Raw genomic sequence first — 16,772 nt, forward strand, 5'->3', positions numbered from 1 at the left:
ATGGCGAGTTCTGGAGATTCACCTGGGCTGTTCACTCATGAAAGAAAACACCAAATACCTTCCTTAAAGAAGATTCTGGGAAGAAGGGAGCTTTGACAAGTAAAGCCGTTGAGTTGTGTTAGAATCCAGGGAGTTATTACAGTTTTTTGAGTGAGGGGGGACCTCTCCATTCTACTAGCTTTGAGTCCCAGGGCCTCTGAGACTCTCTGGGCCACTGTGTGTCACAGGAAGAAGGAAGTAGAGAGTGAGGGTAGTGGAGACTCTACTGGTTTTGTTAAAAAATATATATAATAATTAAAATAGATAAAAAAATGGGACCCTAGAGTGTTGTTTTAGGCTTAATTTTTTTTTTAAAAAAGAAAGGAGAATGGGTAAGTAAGTAAATAAATAAATAAATAAATTCCTAAGTGAGGAGGCAAGAGGACGAGTCTTCAAAATGAAAGAGGATTGGATGTAGTCATCCTAGAAGGCAGGACCCAAGTGATCACTCTATTGAATTAGCATTAGGCCAAGCATCTGAACCACTTCCCATTGCCGAGAGTAGCTATCCTGAAATAATGCTCAGTCTTTACATTTGAGGATGTAGCTTTATTTTTCTGATGTAATTATTTGAAGTGGGCCGATTCTGCTACTTTCGTATCACTGGGAGATGATCATTAGAACATATTCCAACTAGTTAGCCCTTTACTGTTTGCTTCTGGCAAATATTGGGTTGTATGAAGGCCTCTTCAGTTACATTCTTTTCTTTTTTCCTCTTTCTATATGCCTAAGCCTGTCACAAGATAACTTCTGAACAAAGGTACAAGCCTTCAGCTTTCATTTTCCTTCCTGCGATGGAATACACGGGACAATCTTTTGGAAATTTATAATAACCATGAAGTGAAGTAATAAATTATAGAGAATTTTCCAAGCTATTTGTCAGATTGAGAAGTATGCATCTGGAAGAACAATTTAGGATAGAATTCAGTAATATTCTACTTTTCCAATACAGAGCTACAAGAGAGCATTGATCAAAAACATAAATAATTCACGGTACACTAAGGACTTATATTTTTGATATCATATCTAAATCCCCAAAGTATTAATCAATCACCGTGGTGGTGGAAAAAACATTGTCAAAATACATATGTGTGGGGTCTACTATACTTTTAACGACACCAGAGATTTGATAAGTAGGCTATCCCAGGGTTCTGAAAATGGATTGTTTTCTAGGATTTCACACTGATTTTCATTATTGGATTTGCACATTATTATCAAATGTATATGACTTGCAGGAATACAGGATAAAGCTGTCAGCATATACCACCTGGGCCGTGTCAGCTTGACAGAGTCAGAGAGAGCCCTGAGCTGCCAGGTTTCGAGGTGGTCAATTAAGATAATAAGACAAATTAAAAAGAACAATCAAGACTTTTTATTCAGTTACTTGTAGAGATGCAAGCAAGAAGCCAAAGGAGAAGGTACTGGCTTCTTCAATATTCTTTTTTTTTTTTTTCTTACAGATCAAAGGGTTGACTATATCTGTGCAGACAGAGGCAAGGAACCGAGTCCTTGACTATGAGTGTTTGGCTGAGATGACAGGAGTGAACTGTCACATATCTCTCAGTATTTTGCAGACTCTATTGTGGCTCTTCACAGGATGGTCGTGGCTGGCCTTCCTAACCATAGCAAGAGATGATGTCCCACTGGACAAGGAAGATCAGATCATGTTTGGTCATTGCCCAAAACTCAGTGTGGCCATTCAAACTTGAGAGGTGGAGAAAAAAAAAATCACACCTTTTCATAGGAGGGGAAAAACTATAGGCATTTTTTGTTTAAGCCACCAAAAAGTTAAAGCGGCCACTTGTAGAAGGAAGTGGAAAGTCAGATATAAAATTATTTGACCGAGGTAAGAGGGAAGATAGAGAAGTTAAAAAGGACCTTTGATTGTCACCAGCAGAAAATTGAGTTTTTATGAGACCAATGCCTAAAGATCATGTCTTATCACTCCAAGTGAATATAATTTTGTTTATGCAGAGGAAGAAAAATCAGCAATTCTCTTCACCATCAGGAAAGAGCTTTCTCTCAATAATTGCTTGTTTATAGCATGAGTCCATGAAAAACAACAAAAAAAAAAAGGAAATAGATTAAGTCCTGAGCCTTTGCTAAGTTCCCTGATTTTAAAGTTGAAGAGCCTAACAGGACCCTGTACTGTTAAAATAAAAATAAAAATTAAAATTAAAAATAAAAACAGGGCAAATATAAACCACAAGAAGCTTAGGTATTTATGATTAATCGCCAGAGACAATGGAGGTTAAAAAAAAGTGAAACTTCTAACCATTCTTGGATTTGGCTGACTGTGAGTGAAATACACTATATTTTCATTGTAAAGGAATTAGGAAGATCATACTATGATGAGCAATCGTGCTGGTGTCTCATTCTTTGAAAATCTGAATAGAAAAGACCTGAGCACGTTGACTACTGTTTTAGGTATAGCATCTTGCCATTAAACGTGCCTTTTAGACCATCAAATACCAGGATGTTGCAGCACATATGATAACTGAGTTTCTCTTTCATCTTTAGAAGTGAGTTCAGCGTTTTCTTATAAATACAGTCATTTCCACTCATAAAATTTGCATTTTCTACTCACAAAATTACTAGATTTAAATTAGATGGCCCAAAGGACTACAGATAGAAGGCATTAATATCGTGCACCAAGCATGCTCTGTGCTGTTGCTTTCCTCCCTACGACATTTCTCTAGCACTTGGCTCTTCATAATTGTCATTTGAATTGCTCTGCCAAGTGAAACATGAGCAGAAATTATATGTGTCCCTTCTTGGCTGAAAGTAGAATAGGTGGTGCCGGGGTTACCGTGTTTCTAGCGGAAGCACTGTAAAGATGAAACATCTTTTATTTAGGTTACTTGAGTGACTTTGGTGATCAGATACTTGCTCTTCTCACTCCCCCCACCCAACTCCCTGGTGCCAACCTTAGTTAGAGACACGACTGTGCTAGAGAAATAAATTTTGCCGATTACCTCCCTGGATTTTGGAAGTGGTTTGCTACCACATGTATCATACCCCATCCTGACAGAAACAGACACTGGCATCTAGAAGTCAGGTGTCGCCATAACAACAACAACAACAACAACAACAACATACCAACAAGTTGGCTAAGAAATTCTTTTGACATCTTGAAGAATGGTGACCAATATAATTCAGTAGCTTTTATATTTAGTTGTTAGTGATAACTAGGAAAGCAGATAAAATGCTTCATAAACTTGGTAAACTTACAGAGTAAGACTGGAAAACAGGAAATTTTTCGTGTGTGCTTGTTTCTGTGCTTGGCAAGGTGGTACGGGAAAGTGATAGGTGCTCAAAATAACGGGGTCATCTGCAGGCTGAGTTCAATAGGACGAGAAAGTATACACGCATTTCAGGAATTTTAGAGCCAGAAACAGCAAGTACTATCTTACAAAAAAAAAAAAAATCAGTAAAATATAAAATTAAATAATCATTGGAGCAACTGATTCATAAGGCAAGAATTAAATAAATAACTTGACCTTTACACCCACTGCTAAAATGCCCATATTGCTTATGGTGGTGCCTATTCAGTACTTTCGGGTGAAAAACATGACTCAGAGAAAAGTCATTAAAAGTGTGGCTCTTGCAGAGGAGTCCATAGGCCCAAATTATCCAAAATTAACTCAAAAGATGTAAAGACATGACGCAGGGCACCTGGGTGACTCAGTTAAGTGTCTGACTGTAGATTTCAGCTCAGGTCATGATCTCAGGGTTGTGGGATCTAGCACCCCACTCTGGGCTCCTCTCCGCGAGGACTCTGCTGTTCTCTTTCTCCCTCCCTCTTCCTCTGCTCCTCCCGTTTCCTTGCACGTGATCTCTCTCTCTCTCTCTCTCTCCCTCTCTCTCTCTCTCTCTCAAATAAAGAAATAAATCTTTCTTTCTTTCTTTCTTTCTTTCTTTCTTTCTTTCTTTCTTTCTTTCTTTCTTTCTTTTTTTTTTTTAAGACATGATGCAATAAGACATCCAATTCCTAGGAAGTACTTCCAGTAATATGAGCGTGGCCATTGGCTCTGGGAACAGCTTAGAATCAAAATGGGGCAGATACTTGTCTTTTTTGTTTATAAGCATCCAAGTTAAGAAAAGCTACATGAAGACACAATGAAGAGGCCACTCTGTTTCAGCAGTGGTGGAGACTATGCGCGTTATGCTGATTATAGACTCTAAGCTCCATGATCTGAGTGGATGGGAAAAAACCTTGGGGGGAAAGGGTGAGTTAAATTTGTAGGATCAATTGAAAAGTGACCTTGTGACTTGACTTGATAAATTATTTTTTTTATAAGATTTTATTTATTTATTCATGAGAGACACAGAGAGAGAGGGAGAAGCAGGTTCCCTGCGGGGGAGTGGGGTGCGGGACTCGATCCCAGGACCCCGGGATCACACGAGGGCTGAAGGCAGATGCTCAACTGCTGAGCCCCCCAGGCGCCCCTGATGAATTAATTCTAGGGGACACGATGTGCTGCTTCCACCCTGGGGCTGGGAGCCACTGAGTTGCCAGCTGCGCTCCTACCCCCTCAGGCCCAATGGCACTGATCGAGGATGCCCTGGGCTCTTGCTTTAGCTTTTTCACGACTGCAAAATACATGTCCTTGAAGACAAACTGTCACGTGCAAGGTCAGAGGCAAGTGTCGAATCTTAAAACGATTCAGCCTCATGTAGCATGATGTCCTGCCCGCTTTTGATCCCGAACATTCTGGAATCATGAGATAAGCGGCTGTTCACCCGAGAAGCTCAGCATCTGGGTCCTGCACCTGCTGGGGGGCTCCGCCATGCACCTTCTGGAGGCTGCCGTGCATGCACCTGCTGGGGGGGCCGCCCGCATGCCCCTACTGGGGGGGGGCACAGCCAACAGGCCAGCCTGCGGGGGGCTGGCATGTCGCGGGGGAGCTGCTTGTCCTTGGCCTGAGCGCCTGGATGTCTGCTGTGGCCACGGAGGTCTGTGCTGGGCGTCGTAGCCCCTGCCGCGAGGCTGTGTCCGGTGGAGACACCAAACTGGCAGCTCCTGGAACATCTGGAAGTTCCCAGGAGCAGGTCAGGCGGCTGCCCAGTGTGCGCTCCCCATGGGGGCTCCCACACTGGCTGAGGCGGCCCTGTTCCTCCTGATGGACTGGGAGGCTGCAGGTGCCCTTCCAGCAGGTGCCATCCCAGGAGGTGCTCCTCCCAGGAGGTGCTCCTCCCAGCAGGTGCTCCTCCAGGCAAGTGCCATCCCAGCAGGTGCTCCTCCCCACAGGTGCTCCTCCCCGCAGGTGCTCCTCCAGGCAAGTGCCATCCCAGCAGGTGCTCCTCCCCACAGGTGCTCCTCCCGGCAGGTGCCCTCCTGGCAGGTTCCCATCTTGGCAGGTACCCCTCCCCGCAGGTGCTCCTCATGGCAAGTGCCATCCCGGGAGGAACTCCTCCAAGCAGGTGCTCCTCCCATAGGGTGCTCCTCCTGGCAGGTGCACTCCAGGCAAGTGCCCTCCCAGCAGATGCTCCTCCAGGCAAATGCCATCTCGGCAGGTGCTCCTCCCGGCAGGTGCTCCTCCCGACAAGTGCTGCTCCAGGCAGGTGCTCCTCCCGGCAGGTGCGGTCCCGGAGCGCTCGGGGCCCAGGCGGCCAGCGGCGCCGGGCTCGGCCGGGCGCTTCCCGGGGTCGGTGTGTGTCCGCGCACACTCACTGGCAGATGCGCACCCGATGGCGGGGCGTAGTGCAAATCGAGTCCATGCTACCGAGACGGGTGCGTGTACACAGTCGGGGCCGCGATGGGCGCGAGTCCACCTGTGTGCCCTACGTAGCCCCCCACCGAGGCCACGCTCCTTCCTTTGCGCATCGCGTGCAGCGCAGCCTTCACTACCTGCCACCGGCCCCACCTGCGCCGAGGCCCTGTGCGTGTCGGGGCCTCCGCCTCCGCTCTGCCAGGTGCACGGGTTACAAATACCGCCCAGCACGCGACTTCCTCCTGAGCAAATGGAAACTTCTCCTGACATGTGGGGCTGATTGTTGCCACCGAGGAACCTCGTCCACAATCCAAGAGCTGGTGGCGTATTACATGTCATTGATTATTTCCACTCGTGCCTCAGAGCAGCTTTAAGCAAATGCCAGATGCTCTAGGCCTCCCTGTGCATATCCTAATCGAAGAGCATGAGACGGCGCAGGTGGAATTTCCACCTGTGTGCATTGCTTCGAAAATTTCGTTATTGCTACAGAATAATTCCCTGAGAAGGGCAAGAATGGGCAAAAGTGAAGTTTTAGAAATAATCGACATTTCAAAAATTCAAAATTACAGTTACAGTTCTTATAAGAACATTTCCCTCAACTTCATAATCCGAGTTTATAAGGTTTCTGTCATAAATTCTCTATATCTGAGCAATTTAAAACCAGTCGCTGCATCTTTTTATTTGGCAGAGACTAACGAGGAAAAAAAGACAATGTTGCAACATAACTATATATACAAATACTCGGCTAGTCATATTTTAATTTTTAAAATATTTATATACTTTGGGGGGGGGCAGAGGGAGAGAGAGGAAGAGGATGTCAGGCAAACTTCTGACGTGGGGCTCAATCTCAGGACCCTGAGATAGGACCTGAGCCAAAACCGGGAGTCAGACCCCTTTTTTTGGCGGGGGGGAGTCAGACCCTTAAAGGATGGAATCACTCAGGTGCCCCTGAAGTCATATTTTAAAATAAAAGGTCAGATAATACATCTTTATTTCCAGATAATGAAAAATCATTGTTTCAATAAGGGTGCATACCTTTGAGTGCAGTATTACTGTATAAATATCTTCTAAAGACCACATTTTGGTTTTTAAGCAAATTTACTATATAAGAAATATTTATGTAATAATATATTATTCATAATTGTTCTCAGTACTAATACCATAATCCTGGATATTACGTGTAATGTTATTCTCTGTACATCTGACACACTCCCCGCCCAGGAGAAATTATTTTGAATCTACAGAGAGATATTTTCCTAGTTTGATTTATTATCTACTCAAATATATTCCTTAGACATTCTTTGTTTCATGTTGAAGACAAACAACCAAAAGTACCTCCTTTTTCTTTTGTACTCAAACCTGCAATTCTAATGGTCGTATCTTAATATTTCAATAACTTTCAGAATTAATCTTAAATATATGTTTATATAATACACATTTATATTAAATATTACATTTCTAATCATATTTTATATTGTCAAAAGTTCAGAAATAGAAGTAAAACCAATGAGTTGCTGAAATAGTAATTAGTAAAATTTTATTGTGCATACACCAAAATGGCAGTTTGGAACCTGGGAGCACTCAAACCCAAAGATTAAATGAGGCTCTGGGGTATATTGTTACAAAGCAGCTTGTATAGTGAAAAGGTCGTGACCATTTACTTGTCATAGTGATTGGTTAAGCTATTACCATTTTCTTAAATGATAGGGAATTGGTCAGTGGTTACCTCCTATCAACCTTGGGGGACAGTTTGTTTTGCTTATGATTTCCAGAGGCATAAACAAGAAATGACCTGGGTCAAGTTAGTCTTGCAAAATAAGCTAAACTAAAATTTGTTTGTATGACTAAACTAGTTTTATTTGCTCAGGGAACTTTCAAGGCTTATTTTTCTTTCTTTTTTTTTTTTTTAATTTTAACCATGTACATGTATACATATTAGCATATGGTAAAGAAGCAGAGAAGCAGGTTTAGATAAAGTTCTCCCAACTACTAGGAGTAGTTTTAAGTAGTTTTACCTTACTGGGAACGTGATAAGTAGACCAAGAACAACGTAATAATTTTGAAATTTCTGGTGTTCTATGGTCAGCTTTGGATTGTGTACATAGGAGCACTGTGTGCTCAACTGCACAATTTCCCGGCAGCCCTATGCTTCAGGCAGGAGTCTTCAAAACCATTAGTTCAATTCCAGGACTGAAATTGGAGTGACTAAGGAAAAAAAAAAGTTGCTAAGAAGAAATGCATCATTTCAAAGAATATCCATTATATTTATCAAAGCTATTTATGAATAAAGACCCATAGAGTGGGTCTTTAATAAGTGACTTAAAATTTAAGTTCTACAAAAAACTTCTGGAAGAAACTTCAGATTTCTTTGTATTCCTTCTAGACACACATAATATTTTTTTTTTTTTTGTACTTTAATCCTGATAAAGTTAAGTTGAAAACTTGATGCTCAGGAAAAACAGGTCATACTACCTCTTCCCCCCATTTATAAAGTCCAGAATGTGTTAAAATTGAAAAGTAAAATATTTGCTTAAATGTTATCCAGAGTAGGCCTTTAGTACTCGGGATTATTTGCTTCCTAAAGGTGACAACTTTAAACCCATTTCAATCTCCTTTCAACAATTTCTTTCCTTAGAAAATTGAATCATTGACAGCAAGTTTCCAGAAGCTGGCTTTAATGAACACTCACTGAATGAGCTGTTTTTGGACTCCCAATTGAAGTAGAGTGTAATCAAGCTATTTTGCATCTGTGAATATATTCTGGCATTTTTTACAGCTACAGTTCTTTGTTAGTCAAATAATCACTTCCTATAATAAGGGAGCAGGGCGTAAACATGTTTTTCAATAATTTCTCTATCTTTAGGTATCTGATTTCTCACAGAATAAACATGAAATTCTGATGAGTTTTGTGACTGCATAGTGTGTTTCCAATTAGATATTTGATGAAAAGAAAGTGAAGCTTAACCATGATGTATTGTAAAGTATCGATTTGGTCATCTTTCTGGCACATTTTCTTATCTCCAACATTTTCACTACGGAGTATTTTACTCGAAAAATACAGTATTTTTCCATCTTACCTACAAAAGTTATGGGTTCCATTAAATGTTACTTTGTGGGCATTGTTCATTCCTATGACTTCTTTTTCTTTAATTTTTAACTTCGTATCACCATTTTCAGAAGAATTTAATGATGTTATATAACTTCTGACATATAATTCTGATCAACTTATTATAACAAATATGGTAATGACTGAGATCTTATTTTCTATATGATGTAAGATAGCAGTTCATTTCATTCTTTTGCAAGTAGCTGTCCATTTTCTCAACACCATCTATTGAAGAGACTTTTTCACATTGTATATTCTCTCCTCCTTTGTCATAGATTATTTGAGCATATATGCATGGGTTTATCCCTGGGCTCTTTATTCCACTGATCTATGTTCTGTTTTTCTATCAGTGCCATACTGTTTTGATTATTATGGTTTTGTAGTATAGTTTGAAATCAGGGTGTGTGATACCTCCAGCTTTGTCTTTTTTTTAAATGTTATTTATTTATGTATCTAGAGAAAATAAGCATGGGTGGGATGAGAGGCAGAAGAAGAGGGAGAGAGAGAATCTCAAGCAGACTCCACACTGAGCGCGGAGCCCAATGCAGGGCTCAATCTCATGACTCTGAGATCATGACCTGAACCGACATCAAGTCATATGCTCAATGGACTGAGCGCTGCTTCAGCTTTGTTGTTCCTTCTCAAGATGGCTTTGGTTATTCAGAATCTTCTGTGTTTCATACATATTTTACAATTCCTTTTTCTAGTTCTGTGAAAAATGCCATTGAGATCAAGCAATTCCACTTCTGGGTGGAATATCCAAAGAAAACAAAACCCTTATTTATTTGTTTGTTTGTTTGTTTATGTTTATTTATTTTTAAAGATTTTATTTATTTATTCATGAGAAACACAGAGAGGAGAGAGAGAGAGAGAGAGAGAGAGAGAGAGAGAGAGAGAGGCAGAGACACAGGCAGAGGGAAAAGCAGGCTCCCTCCAGGGAGCCTGACGTGGGACTCGATCCTGGGTCTCCAGGAGCACACCCTGGGCCAAAGGCGGCACTAAACCACTGAGCCACCCAGTCCGCCCCCCCCCCTTTTTAAAAGATTTTATTTATTTATTCATGAGAGAAAACCCCTATTTAAAGAGACATATGCCCCCCTGTGTTTATTGCAGCATTATTTACAATAGCCAAGATCTGGAAGCAACCTAAGTATCTATCAATAGATGAATAAATAAGAAGATGTGGGTGTGTGTAGAGAAAGAAAGAGAACATATGCTTAGATAAAATTATTAAACTCAAGTCACAGTATGTGTGATATGAACCTATACTGTGGGCATGAAAAGCCACATAGCATACTGCTTCATGAACTCTACAACAATGAGGAGGAAAAGTATGTTCTCTTCTTCTTTTCCTGGTTGTTACATATTTAAAATTATGTAATTTAGTATATCATATATTACTCTTTAGAGAAATTTATCTGAAAACTTTTTAAGTATTTTTTTTAAGATTTTATTTTATTTATTCCTGAGAGACACACACAGAGAGAGAGAGAGAGAGAGAGAGAGAGACAGAGAGACAGAGAGACAGAGAGACAGAGACACAGGCAGAGGGAGATGCAGGGAGCCCGATGTGGGACTCGATCTCGATCCCGGGTCTCCAGGATCAGGCAGGCCCTGGGCTGAAGGTGGCACCAAACCACTCAGCCACCTGGGCTGCCCTGAAAACTTAATGTTAAAAGAAATCAAAATGTATGTCATATAAGGAGAGAGATAACTACTTTAAAAATACCAAACTAAAATATGTAATTGTTATTAATGCTAGAGATTATTCCTTTTTAATTCTGCATGGGTTTCATAGGAGGTATATTAAGTATGTATATTTGTATACTGTAATACACAAAGCAGTGATTAGATGGATTCTCCTGTAGTATAATATGTTGATATATTCTATTTTTAACTAGTCCTATAACTTAATTATCTAAAGGAAGACAAATATCTCCTAAAAAATAGTATTTGCACTATATTTTTAGAGCCATTTGATGACAGGCCAAACTGGGAACTCAAACACTGCTTGGTGCAGAAGAGAATTTTCTATAAATTCCAAAATTTCATCAAGTAATATACTTGGAATAATGACACTGCATTAAAAAAAAATGTATCTGAATGAAGAAGTAGCGTACAATAGAAAGAGCAGGAGAATTCAGTACAATTTATTTCATCCAATATTGATAGAGCCACATTCTAAGCTTCACAACGAGATTAATATTAGAGCGTTAGCAGTGGATGAGCTAGATACATGGTTCTGGATTAAAATACAACAGACTAAAGCTCTAATTCCTTTCATATCACATCTTAAATATATGAACTTTATAATATTCTCTCTTCATCTCCATTTCTTGATCTAATTTCATTACAGATTTCCTCTGTGAAGTAATAATGTTAACAAAATCTCTATTGTGATTAATTTGGAATGAAATTAAATGTTACTATGAATTTTAAACTGCAAAAGCACTATGCAAATGTCAAGGATGCATAAATTGGGTAATTTTTAGAAGGTGTGCCTATCTGGAAAGTGGCTTAGAGACTTAGTTTTTTCAAACTAAATTTTTAAAAGTTAAATTCAATTTTAGTCACATGGATAAAGTTTTTCAGATATCTAAGTATTAATTCAAAGGATTGTTTATGATTTGATGGCACGGGAATTGTAAAGTACTTTTTATTGTTTTCTGACTATAGTTGGAAAGATAACGAGGAAGTATAAAACTGACAGCATTGTGAATATCTTTTTAGAAATGTCAGAGGGAAAGAGGTACTTGTATTAAAAAAAAAACAGGTATCTGTCTGATTCTTTATCTACTCTTCTACTTTTTTCTCTGTGTGATAATATGTGGACAAGAATGTATTTTGGTGGTAAACTCCTATAATTGACTATCTGAGCTGCAGTAGATCTCTAATCAAGGCAGATTACTGTTTTTGTGACCTTGAATAGTTTATTTGACTCTCTCTAGCTATTTCTCTTGAACTGGAAAATTAAATCTAAGTAGAACCTCAGTGCCAAACAGATGCTACCTTTGGCTTGAATTGTCTTGGGTAAATTATAAAATAATAATTAATAACTAAGAGCCAATGCCCAGAAATTATGCAGGCATATCCATTACCTCTGTACATAAACAAAATCAATTTTCATTAAGTATGTTAATTCTGCACAGCATCACTATCAAAGCTTTGCCAATGCCTGAGTAGGCATTATGCCTTATTTTCCAAATCAAGCAAACCATTTTTCATTATTTGTTTTGATTATCTTCAATATGGCTTACCCTAATTGTGTTGAGAACAGGTGCATTTGTGTTGCTAAAGAACCCAAAATAACAGTCTGAATATAAACCTTTTATATGCCGTGTGGTGCAATTATTTCATAGGGATGCACAGTGGGAAGTATTCTGCTGATAGCAACCTTAAAGTAATTACAGGCCAAATGGGGAATAAAAAGGAAGCAAGAGAAATAGAAATGACTACTTCCAACAGCATCTTACAGTTGATTCAAATAGATGGTACTATTTGTAGATATTTGAGATTTTTAGAATAAAACCCCTGATTATTTAGAATTGATTCCAGTTCCACATTTATTATTTTCCAGTAAACATAGTTTACAAAATGTTATTTAATGTTAGTCTTTGGTTAAATATATTTATATGTGCTGCATAATTAATTAAATTTGCTGCATAATTAACTAAATGTGATGGCTATATAATGAAACAGGTAAAACTGAATGAAGATTTTGGCACTTACTAATAGAATTCAAGATTTTTTATTACTGATTTGAGCAATAGTAACTGATCCGACAGTTATTAATGTGCTAGTTTATTTATATCTCATATAATCCTTATGTCATTTACATAAGCTGGTACTATTGTTATTTACATCTTAAAAATAAGGAAACCGGGGGCACCTGAGTGACACAGTCAGTTAAACATCCGACTCTTGTTTCAGCTCAGGTCATGATCTCAGGGTTGTGTAATCCAGCCCCATGTAGGGCTCTGTACTCACCACAGAGTCTGCTTGAGATTCTCTCTCCCTCTCCCTTTGACCCTCCCTCTCATGCTCTTTCTCTCATATAAATAAATAAATAAATCTTAAATAAATATATATGAGGAAACCAAAGTTGGTTCAACCAAAGTAATCAGTGCAAGGCCAAGTACTTAGTAAATTAGAAGAAAGAACATCAAAAGTCTCTTTTAAAACAGTGAAGTCTGAACACTGCATTCCATATACACATATTCTCCAGGGATGAGTAAAATTGCATGTCATGAAATATTGCATATTGTCCAGCAGGTAAAGATTCCTGGAGCAAATGTTGATATTTTTGTAAATGTTATTCTCAATCTCTTACTATATTACCAGTTGCAATTTATTTTCCACTGGAAAGGTTCAGTGTTAAACTATGTGTTTTAAACTGGGATAGATTATTGATTAGAACGATAATAGGAAAATATATCCACTTCTTAATAATATATATTATATGGAGATAAAGATTATTAAATAACAGAAAAAGTGGACATTTGAAATCCCCATCTCACCACCTGTTTCAGTTCCCTCTTTTCCCCAGAACAGTATACCATGCCAGTAGTCTAATGAATTTGTATTTTGTTTAGTTTCTTTATTTTGTAACTCAAAATTGGAATTGAGAGTAAGATATATTTGACACAATGTGTTTAATATCATTCTACATGCTACAGATATATCCTTCTCAGTTCAGTAGAAGATTTAGACAATTTTACACTTGAATTCAAAATATATCCATACTTCAAATATAGAATAACTATGATAGCCTGCATATCTAAATATTAATGATTCAGTACAAGATGTCCTAAATTCATATTCACTAATATGAGCATAACCTTATTAAGTAGAATCTATTATTTAATACACACCGGGAAATATCTTTAGCCTTTCATATATATTTCTTTAAATCTTCAAAATCACTACAGATGAGAGAGAATTTATTATCCCTCTATTATTGATGAGGTCACTGAAACTTCAAAGCATTACATTCATGGAACCTCATTCACTCTACCCTGATAAACTCGACACTATTTTTGGAACCACTAGCCTTTGTTAATTTTTACAGTTGGCCTTCACAGTGTAGCACATTTTGGTCATTTCTGTGATGGTATACTTGAGAATTTATTTTAAGGAGTTTATAATTTCCTAAACATGCTGTTATCAGACAGAAACAAAATGTATTTATCTGATGATAAATACTTTATTTAAAACTCCAGGTGAGTAGATCATTAAAAATGACCTTATCACTTAATCATCAGTTTTTTTATTTATTTTTATTTTTTTAAATAAAGATTTTATTTATTTATGAGAGACACACAGAAAGAGAGAGGCAAAGACACAAGCAGAGGGAGAAGCAGACCCCATGCAGGAAGCCCAACGTGAGACTCGATGCCGGGTCTCCAGAATCACATCCAGAGCTGAAGGCAGCACCAAACTGTTGAGCCACCCAGGCTGCCCATAGCTTTTTTATTTTTTTTTTATTAATTGAAAAAAATAAAACAATTGCTATTCACATTCCTTTCTATTATTATTATTATTATTATTATTATTATTATTATTATTACTATTTTCATTTGACAGAGAGAGAGCACACAAGCAGTGAGAGTAGCAGAGTGAGAGGGAGAAGCAGGCTCCTCGGTAAGCAGGGAGCTCAATGCAGGGCTCCATCCCAGGACCCTGGGATCATGATCTGAGCTGAAAACAGATGCTTCATTGACTGAGCCACCCAGGTTCTCCCTATTGTTATTTTTAAATATTTTATTTATTTATTTATTTATTTATTTATTTATTTATTTATTCTAGAGAGAGTGAATGAGTGAGTGAGTGAAAGTAGGAGGAGGAGCAGAGGTAGAGGGAGAGAGAGAATCTCAAGCAGACTCCATGCTGAGCATGGAGCCTGATGAGGGGTTTGATTTCATGACTCTGAGGTCATGACCTGTGCTGGAATCAAGAGTCAGGCTCCTAACCAACTGAGACACCCAGGCACCCCTGTATTGTTATTAAATGGATATGTCTTCAAAAATATTTGTAAAAGAGATATAATGACATATAACACAGTCAATCAATGAAACAATATTGTTTATTGATTTTTAATATATGTTAAACACATCTAGGAATTGCAGAATCAGTGGATAATAAAGTAACAAAAATTGCTGCTTTCAAGGACTTTCTCTTTTTTGTTTGGAGGATACTAAATAATTGTAAGTAGTAATAAATGTAGATAATCAAAAAAGGAAAAAGCAATAGAAAATGTGGGACATGGAAAATCAAAAGTAAATGAAATGTTTGGTAACATAAGGCAAGATGCTTTAGCTATGGAATCATTTGGCAAACATGAACTGACTAGGTTTTATGACAAACTCAAGCAAGGGATTGTGTCCAGGATGATCTCACAAGAATACACAGAGGAAGCTAAGAAAAAGTATCAGGAGAAGTTGCAATTTGATCCGTACAATTTATGGAGGGAATAAGGCATTACCTGAGAATAAAATAGATAGTAGATTCGCAGTAGAGTATGAATAGGGAATAGATGGTAACGTACAGGTCATTACAAAATATTCTCTTGTAAGTACTTGTTTCTGCATGTATATAATCTTTTACTCCTTTATTAATTCCACAAGGGCTGTATCTAAGTCTTGTTGCTAAAGCACCGGTAGAAGGAAGGCCAACCAGGTTACATACCTTATGAAGCGTATTGTCTGCTTGGGAAATAGAGCCAAGAAACACAAAATGTTACATGCTTATGAACTTAGCAGTGCTCTGAAATGAAGTGTGAAGTTAGGGAATCATGTAATAATATCTATAATAATTCAGGAGTTAAGGAAATTGATGGTTAAGCAGCAACCTGAAGTGTATTTATGAATTGTCCATCAAGAACAAGTATCTCTGGGCTGGAAGCACATGTTTAAGATCCAGAATATTAAAAAAAAAACATCCAGAATATTAGGAGAGAAGATGCACATTCATAAGTTCATACGGCTGGAGAAGGTTGTATTAATAGGTGGGATAAGGTTCAGCCAGAGAGCTGCAAGGGGCCAGGTCATGGAGGCTCTGTACAGGCTACTGAGAAACAGACATTATTTTAGTTGAAGGAAGCAAGTGACAAACATTGAAATTTGACTTTTAACACTCACTCTTGGGACATCTGGTGACCCAGTTGGTTAAGGGTCTGCCTTCAGCTCAGGTCATGATTCCAGGGTTCTGGGATCGAGCCCCACATTGGGCTCACCACTCAGCAGGGAGCCTGCTTCTCCTTCTCTCTCTGCCCATCACTCCTCCTGTTTGTGTTCTCTCTCTATCTCTGCCAAATAAATAAAAAAATATTAAAAAAAAACTCACTCTCTCTGCTGTGTGGATATGGGACTCTCTTGTACATAACCAATGGTAGGAAGAAGCATACCAGAGTGATTTCCTCCACCTAGTTGAGACAAGCTTGCAGATTGGGCATCATAAGTGAAGTAAATGTCATCATCAAATGTGACCTAAAGTGAATGTTTTTTGGTTTTGAGGCTTTTGTGTCGCTTTTTGGTTTCTTTTGTTTGCTCTCATCTGATTTTGGCAGCAAGGAGATAGAAGAAAATGTGCCTGGTAGAGTTATTTACTATGGTTGGCAAGCTGTGGCACTTTTGAGTTCAAGGAAAAGAAACTGAAAGCAACGGACCAGTGATGTAGGCAAGTTAGACAAGTTGAAGGATGGAAAAGTAGATATATCCAAGATTCGGGGTATGTTATGGGTAGGATCTCAAGATAAAAATATTCAAAATTCTGCAAAATTTTGAGTTTTCTAACTTCAGAAATATGGTGAGTGGTTATAATTTTTACATTGTGTTCACTGTGTGTTTTCCAAGCATTTAAAAGAATGTCTGACACAAGTAAATAATCAATAAATACTTTTGAGCCAATAATTAAGT

Source organism: Vulpes lagopus, chromosome 3 (genome assembly GCF_018345385.1).
Source record: "Vulpes lagopus strain Blue_001 chromosome 3, ASM1834538v1, whole genome shotgun sequence".
Classification (NCBI taxonomy): Eukaryota; Metazoa; Chordata; class Mammalia; order Carnivora; family Canidae; genus Vulpes; species Vulpes lagopus.